We start from the raw sequence: 18,363 nt of genomic DNA on the forward strand, positions 1-18,363 counted from the left end.
GATCGGCTGAGCTCCCTGGCGCTCTGCTGAAGTCACACGACGGCTGGCGGCGGCCGGCACCCTGCGGGGAACGGAGCGGGGCCGGCCGGGTCGGCCCAGGTGCGGCTGACGAGCCTGAGAGGCGCCGCCGCAGGCCGGGCAGAACCACAGCGGGCGGGGGTGCGACACGGATTACCCAGGCAGCAGCGAGGGTCTGCATGCACGGGGCCCGCGAAAGCGCTCACGGCCCGGGCCCGCAGCTCGGCGTGCCCCGGGGCCCGCGGCGGCGGCGGCGGAGGAGGACTGCAACGCGCAGTCTTCCGGTCCCCTGCACAGTGGTTGCTCCCAACGCAAGATGGCGGCGCGGGCGGGGCCAGGGCAGGGGCGGGATCGGGGCGGGGCTAGGGCAGGGGCGGGGCGGGGCATAGAGGGGCGGGGCCAGGTGCGGGCTGTCTCTGCTTGTCAAAAGGCAGCCGCCGAGCAGCAGGCGCCGGGAGCGCGGAGCAGCGTGCCCACCCGCCGGACCAGGTGCGGACCGGGGAGCAGCGGGAAAGGGGGTCCCAGGATGGTAATTAGGCCCCAGGTTGGGGCGTCGGGGCCACCGGGCCGAAGGCTAAGTCTCAGGGGCAAACTTGACAACTGAGATTCGGGCCGTCGTGCCATGAGGCTGGGGCACTGAGGGGACCCTGAGGTCTGTGGAGGCTGAAGTTCGTGCCAGGCTGGCGAGGGGAGCCGCGACCTCCTCGTGCTCAGGCAACTTAACGCAGAAATGCTCCGATGGCACAGTGCTCAGCACTTGGGCAACAAGAAACATTTATTTCCTTCGTCTGTTGGAGCACCTTGGCATGGAGTGGAGGAATAAGGGCGAGACTGGCTTTCTTTCTACTGGTGCTAAATTCTCCTAGGGGTGGAGTGTGTGTAGTCTTATTATCTTGTACGACCTATGTATGGTCACTTGCGATGGTAGAGTTGGATCTTTCAGGTAGAGTTTTTTTCTTTTCTTAGCTGTTTTTTTTTTTTTTTAAAACCACCGATGATTTAAGACCAGTTGGCCCTAGTGCACTGGATTTATTTTTTCAGGAAAGCCGGACCATAGATGTTCAGAGAAACTCAGGGGCAAACATCCAACTGAGGAGGGTGCCCAGGAAGGATTTTCGATCTGGGAAGTGAGGGGCCCCAAGTCTGTGGGTGGTGGGTGAGTAGAATTCAAGGAAGTATCTAGTAGGGAACAGCATGTGGTTTAGGAGAGCAGTGGACACTGTGCCCCTCCCCCCATGGACCACGGAGGCTGAGACTCAGGCTGCCCAGGCTGGGAGAGCCTTGGGTCTCTGAGCCCAGGCCCTTCCCGCATCTCCACCTCCTCTTCCTCCTCCTCCCTGTGGTGAGTGAGTCATCCTCCTGTCTGGGCTCAGTTGCAGCCAGAGGGGCCAGAGCCTAGGCAAGCAGTTGGGCAGGCATTTTCTGAGCATTGCAGAAGCTTTCCTAGGCAGAGAGCAGCAACTCTCCAGCACCTTGCTGGAGCAGTCTTCCTCATGGTTGATGGTGGCCACTCCTGAAGGGGACACCCAACACAGCAATGATTATGAGATGGCTATGGTATCATTCCAGAAGGGGTTGACTGTGAAGGGACTGTGGCTTTGTGGTAAATCACATGTCTCATCCTCCTAAGATTAGGAGGTACATCCCAGCACTGCAGACTTCCAGCCCCTCATTCTGTTTTTGCCAAGTGATCTTGTTAGCTGCCCATCTCTCTTAGTGAGGTGGGTGTGCTCAAGAAACCAGAAAGGTTCCAGGACTAGGAAAGATATGGTGTTGGCAAAGAAGGTTTCAAGCCAGGCTAGCAAGTGGGAATGGTTTGCAGAGATGGAAATGGATTATCTGAACACTGGAGCCTCAAATCTATGAACCAAGAGTGCTGTATATTGGGGGACCCTCCTCATTCCTTCCCTGTCCAGGTGCTGGAGGGGACTGTGGGTACTTTTGGAATGCTTTCAGGACCGGTATGCAGCCAGCCCAGGAGGTAGTAAGACTCTTTCTGACTTTTGTTTTGGGTGCTTTTCAGATCCTTAAGCAGAAATAAGGGCCCCAGGGTCCATTGCCCCCATTCAGTGGCCTTTCTGGGCCCTTATGAAAAGAATCCATAACCAGGCTGTAGGCCTGAGTCAAAGTGCCAAAAGCTGGGGAATTCACAGTCTGTACTCTGGCTGGGTCCCACAGCTTCAGTTTAGCTGGTCCCTCATCAGCCATGACTTGGCCTCTCCCCAGGGTAAAGAATAAGGAAGAAGGGAAGAGTGAAAGAATAAGAAAAGAGGAGAGCAGGATAAGGAAGGAGGGAAAGAGAGCTAGGAAGCTTTCCTGACCCCTTACAGCTCTTCAGCCAAGGCCATCACACTTTAGTGTGTGACTATTGTAGAAGGCCTGGTGATGTTCAGGATGCCCTAGTCATTTGTGTTATTTGAAGTCTTCCCCTGTTTGATCTCAGAACTGATCTCCTTTGGAACTAGGTTCCAGAGGAAGCACCAAGAGAACCTCTGGGATGCCTACTTTCCACTCTCAGAACAAGCAGCCAGTATCAAAAGCTGTTGTCTTCCATGTTTGCAGGAAGCCCTGGGGCCTGGTGGGCCAGAGCTAATGGTCTTCCTGGACTGCAGAGGGGGTCCTGCTGCTGGTTCTTCACCCCACATTCTCAGGAGGCAGTGACAGCCTGTCTGCTAGGAGCCTGTTGCTGTGTTCATGTATGAGAGCCTGGAGGTCTGCACTAGCGTGGCATTCCTGTTTGGCCAGACAGGAGTAGTTATGGGACTCCAGGTGCTCCTTTGTCAGTGCTCCAAGCCTATTTTGGGTGTAAGAAGAGGGAAATAAGGAAATGACAAGATTGATTAAAAGCCTCTTGTGTGCCCATTATGGTGCTAGACCCTTGGAGGGATGACAGGAAGCAGGACCCACCAGACCAGGCCCCTTCCCCACAGGCCATCTGAGCCCCAGGATGGCAGCAAGTCTCAGGCTCTTCCTGTGTTACGGTCCAGGCTGAGGGTCCAGTTGGGCCCAGGCCAGCCTGGCTGCCACCTGGACCATAGGGCCTCACTGCTAATTATGCTTTTCTTTGATTCCTCTACTGTCCATGCCCTCCTGGATGGGTGGGGAGAGTAACCCTCTAATCTATTGTCTAAACTGGGAGACTTTGGAGAGTGAAGGGGGTCCTATTAACAAGTTATGTCAGGACAATAGACATAAACCAAAACTGTCCAGGGCAAACTGGAACATTTAAGCATTCTGTGAACACCATCCTAAACCCAGCAGAGGTCATAGGCGGAGGGGCAGGTGGGTGGGGGTGAGTTTAATGAAGAGGAAAAGATGGGAGTGGTGCTTCATGATAAGGGGAAGACGGTCAGAGCTTAATTCTGAGGGCAACCCCAGTACCCCAGCCTGTTGCCTGGTGTTCTCACCCAATTTCAGTCTTTTCCCTGAGGCAGCACTGCTCCCAGCCACCCTCTCCCAGGACCCAGCCTCCCACTTGCTCGTGTGACTTCCCTTTACCCTTGACTTGTGACTGGTCTCACCTTTGGTGTTCATGCCCCACCCATATCTTAGACAGGGACAGGAAGGCCTGCCAGCTCCCCTTCAGCTGTCCCTGGGAGAATTGGTTTTATAACGGAGCCAAGACCCAGCCTCATGCTCCCTCTTCCCTCTTCCCCCATGTCTGCAGCCTCTTCATTGCTCTGGCCAGCTTCTCAGACCTCTGGGGGCCACATGACCCCACAGAAAAGTCCAGCTCTAAAGTGGTAAACATCCAGGAAGGGAAAGGGGGTCAAATTTTGTTCATGTGGATAAAGGACACAGATCACTTGAAGTCAGTTTCTAGGGAATGGTGAAAAAAGGGGAGGTCAGAGCTGAAGAGAAGTCTCTCAGGAGGAGATGGAGTCAATTCCCTTGGACACTGGAGTTTGACTCTCCAGTCTGGTCTGACTATTGGGGAAATGGTCCAGGGTGGGGACAGATGTCTTGCTCAACCCAAGCTATAGGCGTTGGTGGCAGTGACTGCATCCTGCTGTGGTGACACGTGGAAGAGAAACTGCGCTCACTTCTGAGTCTTTGGTCCTCATTGTCCAGATGCTCAGGGCAGCCTCCCTGCAGAGTCCGCAGGGGTCCTGTGTGTTTGACTGGGGCATCTGGCATAGGGGGCGGAGTCTTGCTGATGACTGTGTAGTTAGTGACTTTCCACTCTGGCAGGAAGTTGTTCTCATCGCCAACAAATTAAAAGGGCAAGTGAAGACCTCTTGGGGCATCCCAATCTTCCAGTCTAGTTGTGAGGAAGGGGGATGGAAGTGGGGAGAAGCTCTGGACTGTCGGGAAAAGTGGGGGTGGCTGGTCAGTAAAGGCCAGGAGCAAGAGGCAGAAGCAGTAGGCACTTGGGGAGTATGAGTGTGTGTCCTGTTTCTGTAAACCTGCCCTGCAGGTCCCATGCCAAGGAGTAGACCAAGCAGTGTTCCCAGAACCGGATGCAGCACAAGGTCCCCATTCTGCACAGGTGAGAGTCCTGGTCCTGAACGGGTATGGGCAGTTGTTCCAGGGAAAGCGGAGCTTGGGCAGGACCCAGCTGCCATTTCCTGGGAAGCTACTGCCTCTCCCTGGCCTTCTGACCATAGTTGAGGCTTTGAGTATTAGGCAGGTGTGATATTCCAGGCACTCTGGAGCACTCGGAGGCCCAAGGCTTTGGGATGACACGCCCAGTGTGTGCCACCTGCTGGCACTGTGGTTGTAGCTCAGCTTAGCTGCAGGGGGCTGGGCTAGGTGCATTTCGTGTGTCGCCTCCCAGACCTGCCACAACTTTGTGAGATAGGAAGCAGTATGTTCCTTTCACAAGTGGGAAACTGAGGCTCAGTGAGATTGATTACCATGCCTCAGTGACACAGCTGGCGAGTGGGAGAGTCAGGACTGGACTTGGATCTGTCTTAACCTCCTGGAACCTTACCACCTCTGCATTCACAGGCGGCCACAGGGCATTTAAGGCCATGCCTTGCACATAATAGGCCTGCAATAAATATTTGTGAGTGGTAAGGTTAGATTTACTAACTAGTTTGAACAAGTTGACCTGAGAGCAAGTTCTTTTGGCCCAAAGGTTGCTCTGGGGCCAGTAGCCTCTCAGAAGGAGGCTCCCTCTGCCAGCACTCTCAGGCCTGTCTTGGATATCTTACTCTAGTAAAAGCAGCACAGAAGAACCTGCTCTGAGAGAGAGAGAGCCTTTTGCAGAGAGACTGCATAGGATCTAATAAGACTTGAGTGGTCTGGAAGGCAGATAGAGAACACAATTTCAAACAAGCCACTGGATTGATGACCAAGGAAGAGAAGGCCATTGTCCACTGGCCAACTGGGAGCTCTTCTGCCTTGTTTACCTTTCCCCTCCTAGCTCCCCCTTAGGGAACACCCCTGAACCTAGCCCACCTGGAAGGAGAAGGGGGCTCCAGCCTCATCTAATGGCCTCTGCCAGGCACTGTGCTGATCACTTTGCTTGACTCCTTCCATCTTTGCAGCATCTCTTCGGAGTAAGTTACTGTTCTCTCCAGCACATACATGGGAAACAAAGGTCTAAAGAGATGTAGTGAAGTCAGCGCATGCTGCAGAGTTCAGTTGGGACCACTGCTCCACACTGCCTGCTGGTGCTGAGCGTGGCTGTACAAACCACTCTAAGTGTCAGAGCCTGGGGGACATAGGTAGGAGGAAGACAAAGCCCTCAGACTACCCCCAGCTGTGGTTCCCTGGATCCTTGGGATATGCCTGAGATTTCAGGTAGTGTTATGAGAAGCTGTGCTGGTCGCTTGATGGAGTGAGAGAAACATAGGATTTGAGTTTGACACATTGGGTTCAAATCCTGGCTTTGTCACTTCCTAGATGGTGACCTTGGATGAGTTTCTTTACTTCTGTGACTCTCAATTTACTTATCTGCAAACTGAGATAAGAATAACTCCCTTGGAGAGTTATGTGAGGTTTAGAGACTATATAAACCAAGTGCACGGCACAAAGTAAACCCTTACAAAGTACGTGCAGTCATTCTGTATGCACACATCAAGGGCCTACTCTGTGACAGGCACTGTTCAAGACACTGGGAATTTAAGAGTGAAAAGAAGACTCTTGCATTTGTTCTTAAGTTTACTAGCCCAGAAACTCATCGTTGTGAGAGGCCCCTTTGGCATCATGGAATAGATGTCTTGGCACCTGGCTAACATCAGATCTGTCATTTGTTAGCTCATGAGTTGGGAAAGTCATTTAGCTTCTGTGGGACTGAGAATCTTCAGTTCGTTTTGTTTATTTTCTTAACTGTGAAATATATCAAACATACAAATATATGTAATATGCCTATGTATAAAGAACAATAAACTGTATCCTGTACCTACTACCTGTACCATCCCTCTAAGTTTGGAAAGGAACATGTACAATACCTTAAAAAAAACCCTTTCCTCTTCTCAACTGCACCACCTTCCTTACTTGCCATCCTACAGTAACTAATATTTTGAATTTTAGTCATTACCTTGCATTTCTTTGTAAGTTATATATGTACATTTTACAAAATAATGCATTGTTTACTTTTGCATGTCTTTGGCTTTTGCATGTGTATGCTCTCTGTGATGCTCTACTTTCACTCCATATCATGTTTCTGAGATCCCTCCATGCAGACACACACAGCTGTAGTTCCTGGTTTTCATGTCAGCATGCCATTCCACTGTAAGAGTATGCCACAGTTGGTATAGCCTTCCTCTTGTGGATGGACATGGCGATTGTTTCCAGGCTGGGGCTGCTGGATGAAATAATGCCTCTGGGAAGATGTTATGCTTGTCCCCTGGCACCTGAGCAGGCATTTCTCTATGGCACATATCTCGGATGAGAATTGCTGGACCACATGGATTCCATGTTTGATATTACTCTATGGTGCCTAACTGTGTTTTGCAGTGGTTGTACCCAAAACCACTCCTTTTAGCAGTAGAAGAAGTTCCCATTGTTCTCCATCCTTTTCAATGCTTGATATAGACTTCATTTCTAAAGTGAAAAAGTTGTAATAGATGAGTTTCTGAAGTCCCTTTCAGCTATACTAATTGTATCATCAATCTAAGGACCTGATTTCTGGCTTGTGTGTGTGCCTATCTGATACGCTGTTACACAGGTAGCCCTGTACAAGCTGCAGCCTGACTTTGAGATCACTGTGCATGATCTCTGCCTGCAGGTGAAGTCCTTCCTTACTGGGATTCCACCATCAGTGGGTGAGGAATCCCATGGCTTCACACCCTTCCCAACACATGGCGTTACATTTAGTTCAACCACAAGCATTTTTGCTAAGAGGATTGGAAGGGGTATTTCCCCTAGGCACTGATTTTGAGAAATGGACATGAAAGTATCAGAACCAGCTAATCAGAGCACCCTGGGCTGGGGATGGTGATGGGATTTATGTCTGTCCAGGGCTTCTTGATCATTTAAAGTCTCCAGGTGAGGTGAACTGAAGTTTAATAGTCTCCGCTGACCAATGTTCAGAAGTTGATCTTGATCTTTGATGCTTGGACTTGTCCAGTATGAGAAGCAAGGGGTGACTGGAGGACTGAGGTGGAGAGAACAGAGGAGGTGCCATGTGGAAAGGAGCAGGATGCCCACAGAGGATCCCTTCCCCTTCAAGGGCTGAACACTCTGCCCCAGGGGTGCTGGGTTTAAAGGTTGTTAGACCCACCCAGTGTCCTGACAGCCATATACTCAGCCAGCTGCCCCCCAATCCCCAGCCACCCACGGGATAAAAAATGTGGCTGGCTGGGCAGTTGCTTGGACAACCCATCCCACAGTCCTGTAATTACCCATCTAGTCTATGCCTGCCAGTTCCAGAGGCAGCCAGGCGCCTCTGCCCTGGACCTCGTCTTGGTCACCAGGCCCACGCTAGGCTCAAAGGCAGGACCCCACCTACTCTTCAGCCACACACCACCCCCACTCTGCCCCAGTGTCTCGCTCTACACCAACCTCTGACCCTTGTGAGGCTAACGTATCATATAATAGCTGACAATCATCATAAACCAATGGTCATTATGACAATACATTCCAGGCACTGTGGTAAATGTTGTTCATACATTTGCTCATACGTATCTTTCAATAGTCCTATGAGGTAGGTAATATTGTTATGCCCATTTTACAGAAGAGAAAGCTGTGGTTCAAAGAAGTTAAGAGGTTAAATTTCTTGCCCAAGCCATTGAACTCCTAAGTCAGAACCAGAACTTGAATCCAGGTCTTCCTGGATCCCAAATGCATACCTCTTCTTCACCTGCCCACTGCCTTTCCTGCATAGTGTCCTGGTCATTAAGCTCAGCCTTCTCCCTCCCTTTCTGCCTGGGAAGGACTGGAAAAGAGGCCACAAGCAGTGCCCCTGGAGGGCGAATGGGACCATTCCAGGCTTGCCAGGGTGATGCTGGATGACGCCTTTGGGGCAGAGTTCTTTGCTCCAAAAGGCTCTGAATTTCCGGACTTCTGCCAGGGGCGGGAAGTTACTTCTGCCCAGCCTGTTTGGCAAGCACATTGACATCTTGGGTGCCACGATGTTAAGAAGTGGGGGAAGGTAGCCTCAGGTGAAATTCCATTATAATGAACTCCATCTGAGATCTGAATGGCTTTGTTGAAATGGAACTGTGTTAACCTGTGTGCAGTGGAAGAACTCAAGTATGCAGCCTGAAAAACTGGAGGGGAAGTGGAGTGTCTCTTAGGAAAACTCTGGAAAGGTTTGGAGCCTAGAAGGAGGTGGAGAAGAGTCAGATGTGCCCTGGCTCCTCCTTAAATGCCAGGCTCCTGGACGGCTGGGGCAGAGTGGGGACACGACACCTGACATGCTGCAGATACAATCAATAGATGTTTACTGGATGGAAATATTTTTGCAGGTAGCCTGGGTCACCTGAGTTAGAAAGGAAAGTTTAAGAGCAATCGCTTTTTATGACTAAAATATCTTTCAAAATCTGGATTGCAACTCAGATAACTTCTCCCCAGTTTTCGAACAAATTGTGCATAATAACAACTGTTAACCGAACAGGTTCCGCTTTGTGCCAGGTGCTGTGCTAAGCATCTTATGTGCATTTTCTCATTTAATCCTCACAGACATGTGCAGTAGGTATTGTTGGTTTTCTCATTTTGCAGGAGAGGAAGCAGAAGATCAGAGAGATCTGGCCATTGGTTCTGGTGACAGCGTAGGTGGCAGGGACAGAAGGCAGGGTTTGCATCTCCAGAGCCTGCTCTCTTAACTGCGTCTCTCTGACTACAGAGTTCAGTCACTGCAGGATGATTCCGAGGGTCCAGGACCAGGTGGATAGTGAGCGAGTCTAGAGAGCAGCAAACCCTGGTGGGATGACCCAGGGAGCACAAGCCTCGTCTGCTGGGGCAGCCCAGTGTGGCCAGATTATCCAATTTTATTTTATAGAAAGCTGGACATCCAGATTTTTCCAAAAATGAAATGTCTCTATTTTTTAAAACATTGACAACTAATTTAGAAACATACAATTAATGATGCTGCTGTGGGGAAGGGGTGGCAAGCAGAACCCTTGGTCATGTGTAGACTGCAGTTCTCCAGGGTATCCTTTGGTCTTTTATTTCCTTTAACCGGTGAGTGGAACTAGGAAAGCCCTCGTTTATATAGAATTCCTTACCAAAGGCATAAATGATCATTTTCCATGGGTATCCCTTCCAGCATGTGGTAACACTTTCTAATACAGTTTTTCTTTCTGGAGAGTTATAATGAAATCTTTGAGTCCAATGATATTCCATGAATGAATTCCCCACTTTGTTCCATTCCTCCCTCCTCCCCCACTCTATTTTCCCAGTCAGATATTTCCCATAGGTACTAGAAGGAAAGTTCTGTGTAGAGAAATCAAAAGGTAACTAAGTCGAGGAAAGGGTCTCTAGGCAAAAAAGAAAAAGCCCATGAAATTTTTGGATTGGGCTTTGTAGGCAATGCAGGATGCTTACCTGTCCAGTGTGAAACCCACTGTGCACCTGAGCTCTCGCCTGCTATGAGACCTCATGCCACCAGACAGGATCATGTTCCATGTAACAGTTCAGAAGGTTTTCTCCCGGCCTGCTATATTACACCTGAAATTAGTCCTCCTCCTTCCCTTAAATACTGGGGAGAATAATGTGAAGAAAGAACTAACATTTTGATGGAGTGTAACAATTTTTATAATACACTTTAAATATTTTATCTCAACTGATACAATCCTATGAGAGAGACAAATGGGTATAGGATCCCCTTTTTGAAGCTTGTCAAAGCAGCTGTGTTTTCTTCTTCTTCCTTCCCCTCCATAAGAGAGCAGGCAGCCACGGAGGATTGAAACCCAGTGTGCAGGGAGCCCCAGGCTCCCAGAGGCCCTCCCTTACCTGCTGTTCTCAGTCTTCATCTGGGGTCCACAGTGGGTGTAGGTGGGGTACGGTAAGTCCCGAGTCCTGACGTAAGTTCCCTACCCCCCTGAAAATTCTGCTCTAGGGGGACTGCAGAATGGGCATGGGAAAGGCCCTAAAACCAGTGGTGGTCCGTGGCCAGACTCCTCCCCACACCTGCCCCCACTGCCTGTCACCCTGAGCTATTGTTCCCAGAGCTGGGCAGAAAATAGCTCACTTGGGGGAATTATTCTCATGTCTGTTAAACGTCCATCCTGAGCTATGGAAAAGCCTCGCCACAGAGCTGTTTCTCAGGTCCTGGGAATTCTGGGAAAAGTAAGGGGTCAGTAGCAAAGGGGAATCAGTGGGTGGAGGGCTGTCACCTCTCGCACCAGGTGGTGATGAGCCACAGCCCCTGGCCAGCTCCCCTAGAGTGCTGCCCACTGGGCTGCCAGACCCGCGGCAGCTCCCACGGACACAGAACCTTCCCAGTCAGCTGGGGCGGGCTTTCCCTCCCAGTTCTTTAATTGCGCACTGACTCTAAGCGGGTCCATCTTTTCCAAGGATGTTTGCCTCTGCTGGAAAGAGTCAAGTGAAGGGAGTAGTTTTGTGAGTTGGTGCAGAGGCCCAGGTGGGCAAGAAGGGGTGGCAGTCAGCTCACTGCTGAGAAGGGAAGAGGTGGTTCCTCTGGAGACCCTGTTTTAGCGCCTCCTTTCCCCTCAGGCAGCCCTGAAGGCTGCCTGTGCAGCAGATCTGCCCATCTCTGCCCTGGTACCAGAGAAAAACAAGGAAATGGAAGATGGCCAGTGGTAGGACTGAGGGAAGGGGTTTACTGTTTGCAGAGGGTTCTTGGGTTCGGACAGAGATAGCTTTTTCCTCCCACTCTGGCCCTGGGGAAGAATCTTCCAGACCAATTAAGATGCTTTGGCCTGAAATACTGAAACAAGTAGGTTATCTTCAGTAAAAACTCTGAGGTAAAGGCTGGGCTTGTTTTGTCTGCCAGTAGTGAGTGTGAGCCCCCCAGCTCAGGGTGTGGCTGGCGTGCCCATGCATGCCCGGGGTGCAGGTGGTGAGCCCTGCACTTGTGGCTGATGCCCAGCCTGAGGCAATTCCAGGCCACAAGGAAGGGACCTCATTGACCAGGGGAGAGGAGCGGGCCAAGTGGACAGGTGGGGGTAGGTCTAGGGAGCGGTTGGCTTTGTGGTAAGTTAGCACTCCCTGTGCCCAGCCACCATGTCTGGTCCCTCTGGACAGATCAGTGCGTGAACAGGACAGACCTGGTGATGCACCACTGAGTTCTTTACTGGCTTGCGTCTGCCATCTTGTCCTTTCCTTTGGTTTTCTCCCACAAAACGTATTTTTTCCTGTTTAGCAGGGCTGAATTTTCCAGAACTCTCTACTCTACCTCTACCTTCCAGCTCAGCTACAGATGATCCTATTCCATCTGTAAAGGTAAAGGAGGAAGGGGGGCCCTAGGTGTGCACTTGCTGGGGCCTCACTGTGTCGCCAAAGAGGTCCACTGCCTCACTGACTTTGGGGGGCCTTTGTCAATCAACCAGCAGACGAGAAGCCCACTTTTATTTTCTTTACAAGCTCAAGGTCCGTTCATGTTGGAGTGGGAATCTGAATGGAGAAGTCTTTGGTTTCAAAATATCTTTATAAAAATTTATGATTCCTGGTATTCAAGACTCAGTGAGTTTATAGGAGTACTTAGTAGAGGAAAGAACAGAACATAATTCCTATAAAACAGTGTGTTAGGTTGGTGCATCTCTTCCTAGTGCCCCTTACCCCCTCTCTCCTGGCATGGAATTAGTTTCTCTGCCTCGTATTCCTTCCCTTTTGCCTCTTAGCCTTTGCACATGTATTATCTGCCCCAAACCCTCATCCTTTTTACCACTGCCATGTTTAACTATGATCTTTCCCATCTCAGTTGAGAGGCTAAGAAGTGACTTCCTGTAGAGAGCCTTCTCTACCTCGGGAACACAAAGCCAGATGCTCTCCTGCATCTCCCATCACACCTGTACTTTGTATCATAGCACAGACTGTACTGAATTGCAGTTCCTGTTTGTCTCCTCCACTAGACTATAAGCTTCAAGGCCAAGCCTATGTGAGGCCCATCACTGTGTTTCTGACTTCTAGTGCAAGGCTTGCCAGGTAGTCAGCACTTAAGACTGGGCAGCGGCGGCCATCAAAGATAAGGCATCCGAGGCCTGAACCAATGCTCACAACAGTGTGAGGCCTGGAAGAAATGCTCCCAGCTCCCTGGCCCTGCAGGGCACCCCCAAGAGGACCCCTAAACAGAAGGATGGCTGGAACCCTGGCCAAATAGAAGCTCTGGAGGAGTGCTTTTAGGGAAACATTCTAATCTGGAGCTGGGGGGTCACTTTGAGGTGACTGCTCTGCCTTCTTGGGGGAATGAGACCCTCTCTGGCCTAGGCCCTGAGAAGCTTCATGAATACATGAGGAGTGTCCGCTCTCACTAAAAACCCAGATAGAGAGGATGACTTTGGGTTAATCAGCCCCTTACAAGACTAGAGTTGCCTGGTAGAGTTATTCCAGCTCTGCCCAACTAGAGGACCTAGGCATACTTCACTGATTCTGATATAGGCCTCAGGATCTACCCCAGGACAAGTGAGTGGCTTTCCAGGGCCTTCAAGAGTTGGGGGCAGACATAAGTCCAGGTCCACTGAGGCAGAGTGAGCCAAGCATCTAGGTTAGGGGCCCCAGGGGGACTACACCGCTGCCAGGGTGGCTGTAGCGCTCACCGCCACCTCCTGGCCCCACCCCCTGGCACTCCTGCCCCACCTTCCCAGAAGTCCACCTTCTGCTGCTCGCAGCGGTGGGTAGGAGTGGGGTAGGGAAGTGCTGCGGCCAGGGAAGCAGCTATTGAGCTTCAGGTCCAAAGGGAAGGAAGGGCCGTGGGAAGACAAGGTTAGCAGTCAGTGGGGAGCCACAAGTCTTATCTTCTTGCAGAAGAAGTCTGAATGTATAGCTCAGCTTCTCTGCTTATTGGAGAGAGATCAGAATGATTCATTTCTCCCCAAGCAATCAGATTTTAGGAAGCCACAGTCGTGGGTGGGGTAGTCAGTTTTATCCCAGTTCAGGAGAAATGTGGCTTTCTGGGCAATGTTTGTTTGGAGTGGAGTGTTCAGAACAGAGAGCAGGCTTCCCACCTCCACAGCACCTCTGTGGGACCTGCAAGTCTCGTTTTCCAGGCCCTGAACTCTCCAAGAGTGTACGGACAACAGTTACAGCTCTAGTAATAAGAGCTGACTTACATAAAGCTAAAGTATGCCAGGCACTGTGATGAGAGCCAAGCAGAGATCTTGGTCCCTACAACAGTCCTATGACCCAGATGCTACCATGTTCCCATCGGTGGAGGAGGACGCAGGAGTGGGCCTTGGGGGAAGATGGGCAGTAGTCGGGTAGCCAGGGGCATCAGGCTGGCCAGAGTGGTTGTGGAGGTAAGCAAGGGATCTGATGCCAAGGATCCTGATTATCTTGGAGCTGGTGGGACCTGGAGCTTGGATACTGACCTTCCACACAGTGTAGGCAGAGTCTGAATGATTCAGAGACCATACTGGTCTCAGAAGGAAAAATGAGGAAAAGGAGGCTGGCCAGAGTAGAGTGGGGTGGGGTATGCCTCAAAGCCCTGTGTCTGAGGACTCAGGCCTACACAGACATGGGTTAGGGGCCCAGAAATAAGAAAGATCCACAGCCCGAAGAGAGGCCCTCAGAGGTGCTAAAAACTGGGCTTGGGAATTGCTTGGGAGAAAGAAGCAATGCTCTTCCATTGTCCTGAGGCCATTGGTTTGTTTTGTTTTAAATCCCCTTCAGCCATGTGCTGTGTCAGCAGCAGCAGGTGGCCAGGGCACCCAGAGGACAGCTAGAACTACTCCGCTGTATTATTATTTTATTAGTGTTCTCCCTTTGGGCTTCCTCAATTTCTATTCCTTGGTCTCTAAGGTACTGGACAAAGAGCCTCTTTGTCCCATCAGATTTGGCCGGTAGAAGATACCTGAGGGAAGCATCCCTTCCTGGTACCTCAGGAAAGCCACCCACGGGAGGGAAAGAGCAGGCCAGGATATCCTGTTTCCCTCTAAAATATTCCTTGACTGTCTTGAGTCCTAGTCTATTTCTCCAGGCCACAGAGGCTGAAGATGGCAGCAGGAATTGGTCAGGCAGGAGCGAGGGGTGACCCTCACCCACTTTTGGATTTCTCTGTATTGCTTGTAAGAATGGAATCAGGGTCTGGTTTTACTGCTGTCTATGGAAACTCCACTGTGGCTGCCCACAACTCCCCTCCTCCAGAGAATGAAATTCACCCCCCTCCCCATGGCCCATTTCTCTCCCATACTATCTTGTCCCCTTGAAAGTGCTCCCGCTGATGGTGAGAGGCCTTGAGGCCTGGCCAGAGAGGAGATGGAGAAATGCTCTCCCTCTCTGTGTGGCCTTGGACAAGTCATTCCCCTCTGGTGGACCCGGTTTCTTCAACTGTAAAATCAAAGAAATTGGGCTGTGGCTTAGGAATGGCTGGTTCCCTGTGTTCCACCAGCCATAGTCACTGCCCACATTTTCTAGCACTGACCGGGCATGGCCTGTCTGTTGCCTGGAGAGCAGTAATCAACCCAGAAATCTTGTTGACAAAGCTGAGGGCACCGTTTCCACTGGAAAAAAGCAGCTTGCAGGAATAATTGTCGATAAGAAGTGGAAATATATCTAAGTAAGTCATGGTATACCCTGCCCCACTGTCGGGGCCACGTGGGCTCCTGCTCTAGGTTCTGCTTCACTCTAAGAAGCTACCAACACTCCGAGTTCTCCAAGAGTGAGAAGACAGTCAGCCAGAAAGAATCCTGGTGAATGGCCAGTAGAGTGGGAATCTGTAGCACATTTCTATGGAGTGACCTGCTGACCGTTGACACTGTATGGGGTGTCAGCCCAGGACCTTTACCAAGTTCTCAAAGGTGATGTATATTTCCCAAAGGGCTAATTAAGAAGGACCTTCAGGGGTAAACTCATTCGTCTGGTTGTTGGGGCACCAGCCACCTTCATGGCCCATCATCCAGTTAGTCAGTGGATAGTGTGGGACACCTCATGTTCTCAGAGCTGCAGTGCTGGAAGCCAGCCTCAACTGGAAACAGCTGAGCCAAAGACGGAGGAAGCAGTCAGGCTCAGCAGAGCTCCGGCAGCTTCTCACTGTCCTGCAGAGCCCCTTCCTCGGCTGCAAACTGTTCTCTCCAGGTGAGGGCCACAGAGGCAGTTGTCGTCTGATCTCACAGCCTCATTCACTGCCCTTATAGGAGTCATGATCATACCTGGGAAGTTTATGAGGTCTAAAATGTAGCCCAGGCTAGCTTCCTCTTTCTTCTCTGTAACCTCATTCACATCATGAATATTTTAGATTTTCCTATATTTTTGTGACAATTTTCCAGCAGGTAAGGAATGGGTCCCTTTTCCTAATTTGTGCAATGGCACCACGTGGTGATCCCGATGACCCCTCCTCTGGAGGCCCTGTGGGAATGGCCCAGTAGGAATAGGTTCATCTCAAACTATCTTCGATGGCTGCAAAGAGCTAGTCTAGGACCAGTGACTGAAAGCTGCAGGGCCTGTTCCATCTGTGCGTCATGAGCACTTGCTAAGTGCAGAGCCATCCAAAGAGCAGATTGCCCCTAGAAAGAATTCTTCACCAAGAAGAATATTCAAGCACAGGCTAGAAAACTGTCTAGAATATTACAGAGGAGATTTAAGATGGTTACACAAAGTGGTGTTAAATTTCCTTCCAGTCTTGAGATGTTCTGAGATAGGACATTATAATCTGCAGAAAATAATTTGCAAGCATTCTCACCCACATGAAAAATGTGTGTGTGTGGAGGGCTGGGGAGACAGGGGGCAAGAAATAGTCTGGCTGCATTCTATTTATATATATCCTTTCCTCTGCCCTTTCCCTCTTCTCCACTCTGTTTCGGTTCAGCTTCTTCTGGGAGGTAATGCTGAGCCTGTTCTGGAAAAAGAATGTGTGTACATTTTGGGGATGGTGGAGGGGAAAGAAAGGCCATCACCCTGGCTGGCCATGATATTGCTGGTCCTAAGTTCATTAGAACAAATTGATGACAGAAATGAGGCCACGTACTGCGTTCAGCGCTCCCTGGGCAGCGCTTCGAGGAATGAGAGGAAACCACGATCACATGAGCCTTGTGGCTGGTATGCCCAGGCCTGTCTTCTCCGGAGAAAGCACACGTGTGCTTGACACCATGTGTGCCAGTTTTAGGAGGAAGAATTCCATCCCCCTACTGGGAAATCACTTAGGTTGCCATTTCTTTCTAGAAGGAGGGGGATCTCTGAGCCAACGTCAGCGATTAGGAAGCCCAGTTTTGATCACTGCAGTCCCAGCATGGCTCAGTGAGGCTCCCTCTCCTGGCCTCCCATTCTTCATGGGTCCCATTAGGGACTGCATCACTCATACCCTCCCTCTGAGGGTGAGTGGGCCTCGCTGGTGCTAGCATGCATTTTGGGCTTATCTGGTAGCTGAGTGGGTCAGAGAGAGGTCAGCAACAGAGCCTCACTTCCTGAATGGTCTTAAGGCTCATCATGCTGGGAATTCCAGCCTTGGAATGACACACTTTCAAAGCTGGGAAAGACCTCAGAGGTCAACCTCCTGTCCACTGCTGGTCCTCCCAGAGGCACAGCTTTACTGTCCTCAGGACTCCAAGGATGGTCCAGTGGATGTGGTACAATTAACCTGAGCCCATAACACCTGGATCCTCACCTTCCCAGGGCTCTGCCCAGGCCACCCCACAGCCACCCCTCAGACTGTTGTAGGTGGGGCTCTGCCCAATTAGCAGAAGCTGCTGGAAGGCGCAGTGCCCATGTGTGAGCTGACGGGTAGATGTGTAGGAGAGGCAGTGACTGTGGCTTCAATGACTGGAAGAAAACACATTTTTTTCCCATTTCTTGCTAAAGTGAGGTCAGGACTGGGGTCAGGCTCAGGAAAGAGCTTTGATGTGGGATGCAGACTGGAGGAATGGAAGCCAGGGGCTTTCTGCAGTGTTGAGCTCCTCACCCTCTGTCTCTCCGAGGCTCAGTGCTAGGCAGTTGGGTATCTCCAAAGCAGCGGTGAGAGGGGCTGCCTCGGGGACAGCCCCAGCAAAAGCGGTGGGAAGTTCTATGTACTCAGAGCATGAATTTCAGATGCGGTGTGTATTGTGTATGACATGGAAAAGGGCAGGGGTATTAAGCAGGGTTTTTTCCACTGTCCTCTTGTTGCTCTGTGTCTTTGCCCCACCTTCCATGCACTTGAACCTATGGGCTAGATCTAAGCTGGTCTCTCCTGAAAGGGTCATCTAGTAGTGCACAGGTCATGGAGAGCAGACACCCACCTGTTGAATAGGGTTTTTCTGCATAAGAGGGGCGGCTGGAAGAGAGAGGGTTTGGGCTGAGGCCTGCCATCCCCTGGTCTTGGGAGCCGTGGTGTCCTGGTCATCCTCTCCGTCGCTCTGTGACTTAGTGGAAGCGAAGGGTGTCCAGGGCTTGGGGTTGGGGAAATGACTGAGGTATTTCCCTAAGGAAAGGCAGCTGAGTGGATACTCAGGGCTAAGCTGCAGGTTCAAATCCAGACTCCACAATGACCTTCTCTTAGTTTTCCCATGCCTAGAATAGGGGCACTAGCAGTACCTGCATGCCTGATGAGGTTGTTGCAAGGACTAAACTGTGAGCGTCTGAAGAACTTGCATCAGGGACGGGTGCAGAGTACTGGTGTCCCACTGACGCTTATCATGGAATAGCAGGAGTCAGTAGGAAGCCAGGGATGCTCCTGGGTGCTTCACTCAGCTTGTCTTCGTTTGCCCCTCACACCACTCCTTGCCTGGCCATGGGACTCTGAGCAAGTCACTCAAGGTGGACTTTGAGTTTTGCCATCTGTAAAATGGGACTTCTCACCTCACAGGACTTCTATGAGGCCTACGTGAGATCATGTGTGTAGGGCTTAGCAGGCTGGCACATAAT

The 18,363-nt window shown here is 50.9% G+C and overlaps 1 protein-coding gene across 1 annotated transcript in view; it reads left to right on the forward strand.

Moving 5' to 3' along the window:
• Positions 1 to 421: 421 nt before the first annotated feature.
• The window catches only part of VDR (vitamin D receptor), a 49,960-nt gene continuing 32,018 nt past the window's right edge, over positions 422 to 18,363 (forward strand). Inside the window, exon 1 of the mRNA XM_017652719.3 lies at positions 422 to 507. The gene's annotated coding sequence lies outside the window, so the exon portion shown is untranslated. The remainder of the gene's footprint in view (positions 508 to 18,363) is intronic.

This window comes from Manis javanica, chromosome 10 (assembly GCF_040802235.1).
Source record: "Manis javanica isolate MJ-LG chromosome 10, MJ_LKY, whole genome shotgun sequence".
Lineage (NCBI taxonomy): Eukaryota > Metazoa > Chordata > Mammalia > Pholidota > Manidae > Manis > Manis javanica.